The 12,156-nt window shown below is 37.7% G+C and overlaps 1 long non-coding RNA gene across 2 annotated transcripts in view; it reads right to left on the reverse strand.

The window, feature by feature from the left end:
• The window catches only part of LOC129059045 (uncharacterized), an 83,004-nt gene that overhangs the window by 15,155 nt on the left and 55,693 nt on the right, over window positions 1–12,156 (reverse strand). For both annotated transcript variants that reach the window (XR_008524662.1, XR_010139879.1), the window contains exon 2: window positions 2,081–2,229. This is a non-coding gene — a long non-coding RNA (uncharacterized LOC129059045). The remainder of the gene's footprint in view (window positions 1–2,080; window positions 2,230–12,156) is intronic.

Here is a 12,156-nt window from a genome sequence, read left to right on the forward strand (position 1 = left end):
CATTAACAAGATTTTGTAATAAGATTATTCAAAACCTCATTGGTGACTTTGAGGGGTTCAAGACTTCAATGGAGAAAGTAACTGCAGATATGGTGGGAATAACAAAAGAATTAGAATGAGAAGTGGAGCCTGAATATCTTGACCTCATTGCTGCAATCTCATGATAAAACTTCCATGATGAGGAATTGCTTCTTATGAATGAGCAAAAAAAGTGGTTTCTTGAGATAGAATCTACTCCTGAAGAAGATGCTGTGAACATTGTTAAAATGAGATCAAAAGATTTAGAATATTTCATTGATTTAATTGGTGGAGAAGCAGTGCAGTTTGAGAGGATTTACTTCAATTTTGAAAAAAGTTCTGCTGCAGGTAGAATGCTATCAGTGTTTCATGCTACAGATACATTTTGCATGAAAGATGGTGCCGATATATGTGGCAAATTTCATTGTTATCTTAAGAAATTACCACAGCCATCCGATGTTATTGGAGTATAGTATAAACGTAACTTTTATATGCATTGAGAAACCAAAAAAATTCATGTGACTTGCTTTATTGAGGTGATATGGGACTGGGCCTGCAATACCTGTGAGATATGCCTGTACTATTGCATGGTCTCACTTACATGTGAAAACTAAAAAGTTGAAGTCATAGAAGCAGAGAGCAGAGAGGTAGTTACCAGTGGCTGGGGATGGAGGAGGGGGTGGGGAAATGTTGGTTAAAGGAAGAAAACTTCAGTTAGATAGAAGGAATAATGTTAAAAGGTCTATTGTAAAACATGGTGACTGTAGTTAATAAAAATGTATTATTGGAAATCACTAAGTATATTTTCAGGGTTCTCACCACAAAAATGATAAGCATGTAAGGTAATGCGTATGTTGACTAGCTCGATTAACCATTCTACCCATGTATACATATTCTAAAACATCAAGTTGTCCATGATTAATGTACACATTTTTACGTCTCAATTAAAAATAAATCAATTAATATTAAAAAGATGCAAAATTGTATAGCTAAAATGATACTGAACAATTACCAGGGTAAGATTCAGGAGCAGATGTTACCCTAAAAAGGTTGAGCTCTCCGATTCTTTTGGTAATTTCCATGGCTATGAGATAAAAATTCAGAGTCTGGGGCTCATAAAACGTCAAGGTCCTGGTGAACACACTCTGCTTTGTGCTAGGAGCTTGAAGCAACTCCGTGCACCAATTCTGGACATTGCTCCCCACCTCCCCCCCCACCCACCAATTGGGGTTTGTCATTTATTATTTACTTATTTATTCTTTAGTGACTGGCTGCATTGTTTTTGTGAAGTCTATTTTTCCATCACAGTGTTAAGCCTCTGATGTACCTCAGTAGGTGCAGTCTTGGATATGCTTATAGTCACCTTGGATGATGGGAATTTTCCCAGGGCTTTCTTTGACTGTTTCCTTCTCTAACAGACCCAATTCTTAAGCTTTATTAATTGCTGGCTGATTGCTCCATCATTTTCAACATTTCTTGGAGCATAAATTGATCTACAGACTAAATTAGTTTTATCTGGAATCCTGTGAAGAAATAGTTAACAAAGTCAGTGTTTTAGGTTTGTTCAGATGCCAAGAGGGCTCCTCCAAACTGTCTTATTCCCAGGTTCTCTTTGGTAGCCTAGCCACACTATAGTCTAGGCTGCATCTTAATTAAATCCATAAAATTTCTCCCCATTGCTTTCTGTCACAATCTCTCCTGTTCCTGAGTGTCCTTAGGCTTGAACTCTCCACACTCTTGGAAATGTAGTCATTTCCTTTGGGAAGAGATTAGGAGTTACTCATTTTAGCGATTACTTCTTGCTCCAGGCAAAATCTTCTAGCCAGGACTCTGGGCCTAAGGGTAGGGAACACAGCAAGCTTCTCACAGAGTTAACCCCCGGCTCTAGAAGCTGAGCACTCAGTGGAGGAAGTTGTTGTAGCAATATGAAGTCTTCTCCACTTGCCTCTCCTGGCATGGCACCCCCACCTCGCCTGCCAGGCCAAGGATGATGGGGCCCAGTATTTTCTATGATTGTCAGCTAGGCAGAAGAAGGAAGCCCCCACCTCTTAACTCCTCTCACCTGGAACTTAGCCTCACCAGTAGATAGCTGGGAGCAGGATGAGAAATGTGGGAGTTCTCACCAGAAGGAACTCTCTGGCTGGGACTTCAGGTTAGAGGAAGCCATGTGTTCTTGACTAAAGTAGTCTAGAGTGATGTCTCTGCACTGAGCTGACAAGAGGAAGGGAGGAAGCAGTCTTGGATTAAATTCCACAAACTCTCACTGTTCTTACACATTTTTATGAATTGTCTTGAATAAATGTTTCTTCACTTGCTGTTTATCGTTAAGAATATTTCCAGAGGCTTTAAATGATTGTTTCAAAATGATTTTCTCCTATTTCACTTGGGAGCTGGTCAGTGAAGCTCCTTACTCTGGCATGCCAAAAGTCAATTGCCCTAAAGAATAATTTTAGAACTATTAATTAAATAACTAAAATTTAGAAATAACCAGCTTGAAGTGGGGAAAGCTGATTTAGAATTATTCAAAATGAAGCAGTAAGAGAAAAATAAAGAAAAATAGGTTTACTGGAGTATAAGAGTGAATCTTGAAAATTTAGTGTATTTTATATTAAGAAAATAATTTTTCCCAGATTTTCATATTCCAAAAGAATGGTTTTCTCATAACTATCTGCAAAATGAACATGCCCATTTAAAAAAGAATAGTAAAATACAATGAAAGCATTTGGGAAGTTTATCAATCAATATGCTTATTTGGGAATTTAGTATTAATTTAATTACTTTGAACTCTTTTTCCTGAAATATTGATTTTTCACTTTTCAATTTATTTTAGAGTAAAATAAGCTATTTTTAAAATTTAGCTTATTTCAGTGTCAGTTTGGGCTTCAAAAATAAAAATAATAACAATAATGGTAAACAAAAAATGTCTTATTTGCTTTTCTTTGATTTAATATTCTTACTCATCTGCTTATTTTCTTAGGTAACAACAGATTAACCAGGAATAACCTCTAAGATATTATTTCTTCACAATCTCTATTACAATAGTCTAAGTTACTTTTAAAAATTCTTTTTTATTTTTTGGAGAATATTTGATGTCATTGGTAGATACTTTAAATAACTTGCATAACTACATAGATGGTGATAAAGGTAGTAATTTTAAAAACAATAATCAACTTTCCTAGTTTAAAACATTTGTGTAAATCATAAAAATCATAAAATCTTGAGAGATCATGAACAAAATAATTGTGTTGTACTTGCCTAAATGATTTCCTTCCTTCCTTCCTCCCTCTCTCCCTCCCTCTCTCCCTCCCTCCCTTCCTTCCATCTCTCCCTCCCTCCCTGCCTTTCCTCCTTCCCTCCCTCCCTCCTTCCTTTTCTTCTTTCTCAGTTTCATTCCTCCTCTTTCTCCTTTGTCTTTTATTTTCTTCTTTTGAGTATTACGGATTAGAAATGTGGAATATTAAATGTTTTTTCCAAATAAAATAATATTTTAATATGCATTTATAGAATTTATTTTTATCAAACATAAGGAAGGTGCAACAATACATATTTTAAAAACTCTTTTGTCCTTTCCAAAAGATTCTTTACTGTATCAAAAATAATTGTGTAGATAAGGTAATATAGAGGGGTTATTTCCTTTGATGTAATTAATTTTGATTAATTCAAGTCATGTCTATAACAGGCAAATATAGAAATAAACTAATCAAAGCCAATGAGGGGATTCTGCCAAAAGCTTGAATCTAATGAAATTTAATCCTTCTTGGACTCAGTTTTGGGAAGGATTAAGTCTGGGCTTCGGTTTGTGCTTCTGTTGCCACACCCACTAACAGTGCTCTTAAATCTTAACATCTTGCTCTGGACTGAACTTAATACTCCTCATATCTTAGGTTTCATTTATAAATTATATATATTTATAAATAGATGTATAAATAATATCTATATTTACAGAATATATATATATAAAACATAACTAAGCTTTACTTAAATTTCTCTGTAAGATCTAACATAGCCAAATTTACAGAAATTTGTTTTTAACATATGGTAACTTTTATCGGATTAAAGGTTTTAAGAGTGAATTTCTGGCATATACACCTTACCTTGAATTTTATTTATTTACTCAACATATGTAAGTGTGCAAGGTATTTTGCTCAGCAGTACTGTTAAAGAGTACTGAAATTATTTTGCTTAGCAGTACCGTTAAAGAGTACTGAAATTATTTTGCTTAGCAGTACCGTTAAAGAGTACTGAAATTATTTTGCTCAGCAGTACCGTTAAAGAGTACTGAAATTATTTTGCTCAGCAGTACTGTTAAAGAGTACTGAAATTATTAATACATAGACCCACCATCACAGAGATCAAGAGAGATAGGACAGAACTTGTACACAAATTACTACAATATAGAGAATTATTAAAAGTGCCCTGTGACTGGTAGGAAAAGGAGCTCCAGGGAAGCTGGGATCATCAATGTCATGTTAAAGGAAAAGACACATTTTACCTGGATGGCATGAACCAAGTAAACTTTACTAGATGGAGAAATAGCTAAAATTGTGTTGTTTTAATATGTGCCATGCACTATTCTATATTCTTTACAGGTTTTAAACAATTTAATTTTTACTTAATATTTATTTAATATGATATATGCTACTATAACACTAAATTTATAGATGAGAAAAATGAAATGCAGAATTGTTCTCCTATTTCACAGAAGAAACAACTGTGAACTTGTGTGTGTGCATGTGTATATATACATAGACATATATATTTATATATATTTTTTATTTTTTATTTTTTATTTTATTATTATTATTTTTATACTTTAGGTTTTATGGTACACGTGTGCAATGTGCAGGTAAGTTACATATGTATACATGTGCCATGCTGGTGCGCTGCACCCACTAACTCGTCATCTAGCATTAGGTATATCTCCCAATGCTATCCCTCCCCCACCCCCACCCCACAACAGTCCCCGAAGTGTGATGTTCCCCTTCCGGTGTCCATGTGTTCTCATGGTTCAATTCCCACCTATGAGTGAGAATATGCGGTGTTTGGTTTTTTGTTCTTGCGATAGTTTACTGAGAATGATGATTTCCAATTTCATCCATGTCCCTACAAAGGACATGAACTCATCATTTTTTATGGCTGCATAGTATTCCATGGTGTATATGTACCACATTTTCTTAATCCAGTCTATCATTGTTGGACATTTGGGTTGGTTCCAAGTCTTTGCTATTGTGAATAATGCCGCAATAAACATACCTGTGCATGTGTCTTTATAGAGGCATGATTTATAGTCCTTTGGGTATATACCCAGTAATGGGATGGCTGGGTCAAATGGAATTTCTAGTTCTAGATCCAGGAGGAATCACCACACTGACTTCCACAAGGGTTGAACTAGTTTACAGTCCCACCAACAGTGTAAAAGTGTTCCTATTTCTCCACATCCTCTCCAGCACCTGTTGTTTTCTGACTTTTTAATGATTGCCATTCTAACTGGTGTGAGATGGTATCTCATTGTGGTTTTGATTTGCATTTCTCTGATGGCCAGTGATGGTGAGCATTTTTTCATGTGTTTTTTGGCTGCATAAATGTCTTCTTTTGAGAAGTGTCTGTTCATGTCCTTTGCCCACTTTTTGATGGGGTTGTTTGTTTTTTTCTTGTAAATTTGTTTGAGTTCATTGTAGATTCTGGATATTAGCCCTTTGTCAGATGAGTAGGTTGCGAAAATTTTCTCCCATTTTGTAGGTTGCCTGTTCACTCTGATGGTAGTTTCCTTTGCTGTGTAGAAGCTCTTTAGTTTAATTAGATCCCATTTGTCAATTTTGGCTTTTGTTGCCATTGCTTTTGGTGTTTTAGACATGAAGTCCTTGCCCATGCCTATGTCCTGAATGGTAATGCCTAGGTTTTCTTCTAGGGTTTTTATGGTTTTAGGTCTAACATTTAAGTCTTTAATCCATCTTGAATTGATTTTTGTATAAGGTGTAAGGAAGGGATCCAGTTTCAGCTTTCTACATATGGCTAGCCAGTTTTCCCAGCACCATTTATTAAATAGGGAATCCTTTCCCCATTTCTTGTTTTTGTCAGGTTTGTCAAAGATCAGATACTTGTAGATATGTGGCATTATTTCTGACGGCTCTGTTCTGTTCCATTGATCTATATCTCTGTTTTGGTACCAGTACCATGCTGTTTTGGTTACTGTAGCCTTGTAGTATAGTTTGAAGTCAGGTAGCGTGATGCCTCCAGCTTTGTTCTTTTGGCTTAGGATTGACTTGGCAATGCGGGCTCTTTTTTGGTTCCATATGAACTTTAAAGCAGTTTTTTCCAATTCTGTGAAGAAAGTCATTGGTAGCTTGATGGGGATGGCATTGAATCTGTAAATTACCTTGGGAAGGATGGCCATTTTCACGATATTGATTCTTCCTACCCATGAGCGTGGAATGTTCTTCCATTTGTTTGTATCCTCTTTTATTTCCTTGAGCAGTGGTTTGTAGTTCTCCTTGAAAAGGTCCTTCACATCCCTTGTAAGTTGTATTCCTAGGTATTTTATTCTCTTTGAAGCAATTGTGAATGGGAGTTCACTCATGATTTGGCTCTCTGTTTGTCTGTTATTGATGTATAAGAATGCTTGTGATTTTTGTACATTGATTTTGTATCCTGAGACTTTGCTGAAGTTGCTTATCAGCTTAAGGAGATTTTGGCCTGAGACAATGGGGTTTTCTAGATATGCAATCATGTCATCTGCAAACAGGGACAATTTGACTTCTTCTTTTCCTAATTGAATACCCTTGATTTCCTTCTCCTGCCTAATTGCCCTGGCCAGAACTTCCAACACTATGTTGAATAGAAGTGGTGAGAGAGGGCATCCCTGTCTTGTGCCAGTTTTCAAAGGGAATGCTTCCAGTTTTTGCCCATTCAGTATGATATTGGCTGTGGGTTTGTCATAAATAGCTCTTATTATTTTGAGATATGTCCCATCAATACCTAATTTATTGAGAGTTTTTAGCATGAAGGGTTGTTGAATTTTGTCAAAGGCCTTTTCTGCATCTATTGAGATAATCATGTGGTTTTTGTCTTTGGTTCTGTTTATATGCTGGATTACATTTATTGATTTGCGTATATTGAACCAGCCTTGCATCCCAGGGATGAAGCCCACTTGATCATGGTGGATAAGCTTTTTGATGTGCTGCTGGATTCTGTTTGCCAGTATTTTATTGAGGATTTTTGCATCAATGTTCATCAAGGATATTGGTCTAAAATTCTCTTTTTTGGTTGTGTCTCTGCCAGGCTTTGGTATCAGGATGATGCTGGCCTCACAAAATGAGTTAGGGAGGATTCCCTCTTTTTCTATTGATTGGAATAGTTTCAGAAGGAATGGTACCAGCTCCTCCTTGTACCTCTGGTAGAATTCAGCTGTGAACCCATCTGGTCCTGGACTTTTTTTGGTTGGTAAGCTATTGATTATTGTCTCAATTTCAGCTCCTGTTATTGGTCTATTCAGAGATTCAACTTCTTCCTGGTTTAGTCTTGGGAGGGTGCATGTGTTGAGGAATTTATCCATTTCTTCTAGATTTTCTAGTTTATTTGCATAGAGGTGTTTGTAATATTCTCTGATGGCAGGTTGTATTTCTGTGGGATTGGTGGTGATATCCCCTTTATCATTTTTTATTGCATCTATTTGATTCTTCTCTCTTTTTTTCTTTATTAATCTTGCTAGTGGTCTATCAATTTTGTTGATCCTTTCAAAAAACCAACTCCTGGATTCATTTATTTTTTGAAGAGTTTTTTATGTCTCTATTTCCTTCAGTTCTGCTCTGATTTTAGTTATTTCTTGCCTTCTGCTAGCTTTTGAATGTGTTTGCTCCTGCTTTTCTAGTTCTGTTAAGTGTGATGTTAGGGTGTCAATTTTGGATCTTTCCTGCTTTCTCTTGTGGGCATTTAGTGCTATAAATTTCCCTCTACACACTGCTTTGAATGCATCCCAGAGATTCTGGTATGTTGTGTCTTGGTTCTCGTTGGTTTCAAAGAACATCTTTATTTCTGCCTTCATTTCGTTATGTACCCAGCAGTCATTCAGGAGCAGGTTGTTCAGTTTCCACGTAGTTGAGCGGTTTTGAGTGAGATTCTTAATTCTGAGTTCTAGCTTGATTGCACTGTGATCTGAGAGATAGTTTGTTATAATTTCTGTTCTTTTACATTTGCTGAGGAGAGCTTTACTTCCAAGTATGTGGTCAATTTTGGAATAGGTGTGGTGTGGTGCTGAAAAAAATGTATATTCTGTTGATTTGGGGTGGAGAGTTCTGTAGATGTCTATTAGGTCCACTTGGTGCAGAGCTGAGTTCAATTCCTGGGTATCCTTGTTGACTTTCTGTCTCGTTGATCTGTCTAATGTTGACAGTGGGGTGTTAAAGTCTCCCATTATTAATGTGTGGGAGTCTAAGTCTCTTTGTAGGTCACTCAGGACTTGCTTTATGAATCTGGGTGCTCCTGTATTTGGTGCATATATATTTAGGATAGTTAGCTCTTCTTGTTGAATTAATCCCTTTACCATTATGTAATGGCCTTCTTTGTCTCTTTTGATCTTTGCTGGTTTAAAGTCTGTTTTATCAGAGACTAGGATTGCAACCCCTGCCTTTTTTTGTTTTCCATTTGCTTGGTAGATCTTCCTCCATCCTTTTATTTTGAGCCTATGTGTGTCTCTGCACGTGAGATGGGTTTCCTGAATACAGCACACTGATGGGTCTTGAGTCTTTGTCCAATTTGCCAGTCTGTGTCTTTTAATTGGAGCATTTAGTCCATTTACATTCAAAGTTAATATTGTTATGTGTGAATTTGATCCTGTCATTATGATGTTAGGTGGTTCTTTTGCTCGTTAGTTGATGCAGTCTCTTCCTAGTCTCGATGGTCTTTACATTTTGGCATGATTTTGCAGTGGCTGGTACCGGTTGTGCCTTTCCATGTTTAGCGCTTCCTTCAGGAGCTCTTTTAGGGCAGGCCTGGTGGTGACAAAATCTCTCAGCATTTGCTTGTCTATAAAGTATTTTATTTCTCCTTCACTTATGAAGCTTAGTTTGGCTGGATATGAAATTCTGGGTTGAAAATTCTTTTCTTTAAGAATGTTGAATATTGGCCCCCACTCTCTTCTGGCTTGTAGGGTTTCTGCCGAGAGATCCGCTGTTAGTCTGATGGGCTTCCCTTTGATGGTAACCCTATCTTTCTCTCTGGCTGCCCTTAACATTTTTTCCTTCATTTCAACTTTGGTGAATCTGACAATTATGTGTCTTGGAGTTGCTCTTCTCGAGGAGTATCTTTGTGGCGTTCTCTGTATTTCCTGAATCTGAATGTTGGCCTGCCTTGCTAGATTGGGGAAGTTCTCCTGGATAATATCCTGCAGAGTATTTTCCAACTTGGTTCCATTCTCCCCGTCACTTTCAGGTACACCAATCAGACGTAGATTTGGTCTTTTCACATAGTCCCACATTTCTTGGAGGCTTTGCTCGTTTCTTTTTATTCTTTTTTCTCTAAACTTCCCTTCTCGCTTCATTTCATTCATTTCATCTTCCAGGGCTGATACCCTTTCTTCCATTTGATCGCATGGGCTCTTGAGGCTTCTGCATTCTTCACGTAGTTCTCGAGCCTTGGTTTTCAGCTCCATCAGCTCCTTTAAGCACTTCCCTGTATTGGTGATTCTAGTTATACATTCTTCTAAATTTTTTTCAAGGTTTTCAACTTCTTTGCCTTTGGTTTGAATATCCTCCCGTAGCTCAGAGTAATTTGATCGTCTGAAGCCTTCTTCTCTCAGCTCGTCAAAGTCATTCTCCGTCCAGCTTTGTTCCGTTGCTGGTGAGGAACTGCGTTCCTTTGGAGGAGGAGAGGTACTCTGCTTTTTAGAGTTTCCAGTTTTTCTGCTCTGTTTGTTCCCCATCTTTGTGGTTTTATCTACTTTTGGTCTTTGATGATGGTGATGTACAGATGGGTTTTTGGTGTGGATGTCCTTTCTGTTAGTTTTCCTTCTAACAGACAGGACCCTCAGCTGCAGGTCTGTTGGAGTACCTGGCTGGCCTTGTGAGGTGTCAGTCTGCCCCTGCTGGGGGGTGCCTCCCAGTTAGGCTGCTTGGGGGTCAGGGGTCAGGGACCCACTTGAGGAGGCAGTCAGCCCGTTCTCAGATCTCCAGCTGCGTGCTGGGAGAACCACTGCTCTCCTCAAAGCTGTCAGACAGGGACATTTAAGTCTGCAGAGGTTACTGCTGTCTTTTTGTTTGTCTGTGCCCTGCCCCCAGAGGTGGAGCCTACAGAGGCAGGCAAGCCTCCTTGAGCTGTGGTGGGCTCCACCCAGTTCAAGCTTCCAGGCTGCTTTGTTTACCGAAGGGAGCCTGGGCAATGACGGGCACCCCTCCCCCAGCCTCGCTGCCGACTTGCTGTTTGATCTCAGACTGCTGTGCTAGCAATCAGCGAGACTCCATGGGAGTAGGACCCTCTGAGCCAGGTGCGGGCTATACTCTCCTGGGGCACCGTTTCCTAAGCCCGTCGGAAAAGCACAGTATTTGGGTGGGAGTGGCCCGATTTTCCAGGTGCCGTCTGTCACCCCTGGAAAGGGAACTCCCTGACCCCTTGCACTTCCCGAGTGAGGCAATGCCTCACCCCTGCTTCGGCTGGCGCAGGGTGCACTCACCCACTGACCTGCGCCCACTGTCTGGCACTCCCTAGTGAGATGAACATGGTACCTCAGATGGAAATGCAGAAATCACCTGTCTTCTGCGTCGCTCAGGCTGGGAGCTGTAGACAGGAGCTGTTCCTATTCGGCCATCTTGGCTCCTCCCCCTATTTTTTTCATATATTTATATTTAACTCAACCTTCTCATCATCTATTTTTCTTCTAGGAAATTTTCTTTCTAGAGGAAAGGTTTTCTTCCTAACTTATTCTAGTTATGTGAACTTCTTCTAGAAGAAAAATAGATGTATATGTAATATAAAAATTGATGTATAGGCATATTAATATACAAATGTATATCTATTTATATATACATACACACATATACGTATATACATCAGTTATATTGACTTATAATATATAAACATAATAAATTATATCAATTATAAATTTGACATATTATAATTGACTTATAATAGGTCAAATAAATTGTGAAGTACTCATTTAAACTCATTAAATAATATAAGTAACCTACACCACAAGATCATTTTCCAAGATGGAGAAAGCTTCACTTATTGAAAGTTTCATAAGATATGTTTTCTGTTTGGTAATATTAATTAAATAAATCGTGATAAATATTCATCTGTTGCATTCACATGTTGCTTTCTAATTAATGATGTGGAGATCAATAAATGTATCAAGAGGAGCTAAAAGAAATCCACAAATGTGGCCCCTTCAAAAACAGCAAAAATAAATGGTTAACCACATTAATTTAGATTCCTCTTCGTGGCTGAAATTTAAGAGATGAACAGAATGTTGAAATCCCTTATATTTAATCATATAAGAAATTTGCATGTATACAGCACATCAAAAGTTATAACTCATATGACAAACAATATTCATTTCTCTATTATTTAATGAGAATGGAATTTTTCTCATAAAAAGTTTAGGTATCTTTTCCTATAATCCACACTGGAATGGTTGTTGTCCCAAAACTAAAATGTAAGACTATTCACTCTGTGAAGCCCACTCACAAGTCAAATGGTGTTTAACCCCAGGGTTTCCATCTCTTAAAAAAACAGATGCTTATAAAATGCCTGCTGAGTTCAGAAGCAGCTCCACAGCTGGAGCAACATACTGATTCATGAAATATGATGAGAAACCTACCAGCACCTCATCCATCGAGATGATAATTACACTAGCATTTATTAAGTGGTAGATTTTTTTCTACCTTGTAGAATTGTCTCATTTTTATCTCTGATGTTGACACCTTGTCTTACATGAGACAATGAATACCAGTTACATACCAAATGCATATTTGTAACACTATATAATGTGAATTCCCCCTTAAAATGTGCAAAAATAACACTTCAATGTCATGTATTGGCAGCATTTTTTATGTGTGTGTGTATATGTAGCCAGCTACAGTTATCTTATCAGAAACCATTCACTTTCTATTGCTCTCTGAATCCATGCAATCAGACGCCTAGCACTAA

Source organism: Pongo abelii, chromosome 3 (genome assembly GCF_028885655.2).
Source record: "Pongo abelii isolate AG06213 chromosome 3, NHGRI_mPonAbe1-v2.0_pri, whole genome shotgun sequence".
In the NCBI taxonomy this organism is placed as follows: Eukaryota; Metazoa; Chordata; class Mammalia; order Primates; family Hominidae; genus Pongo; species Pongo abelii.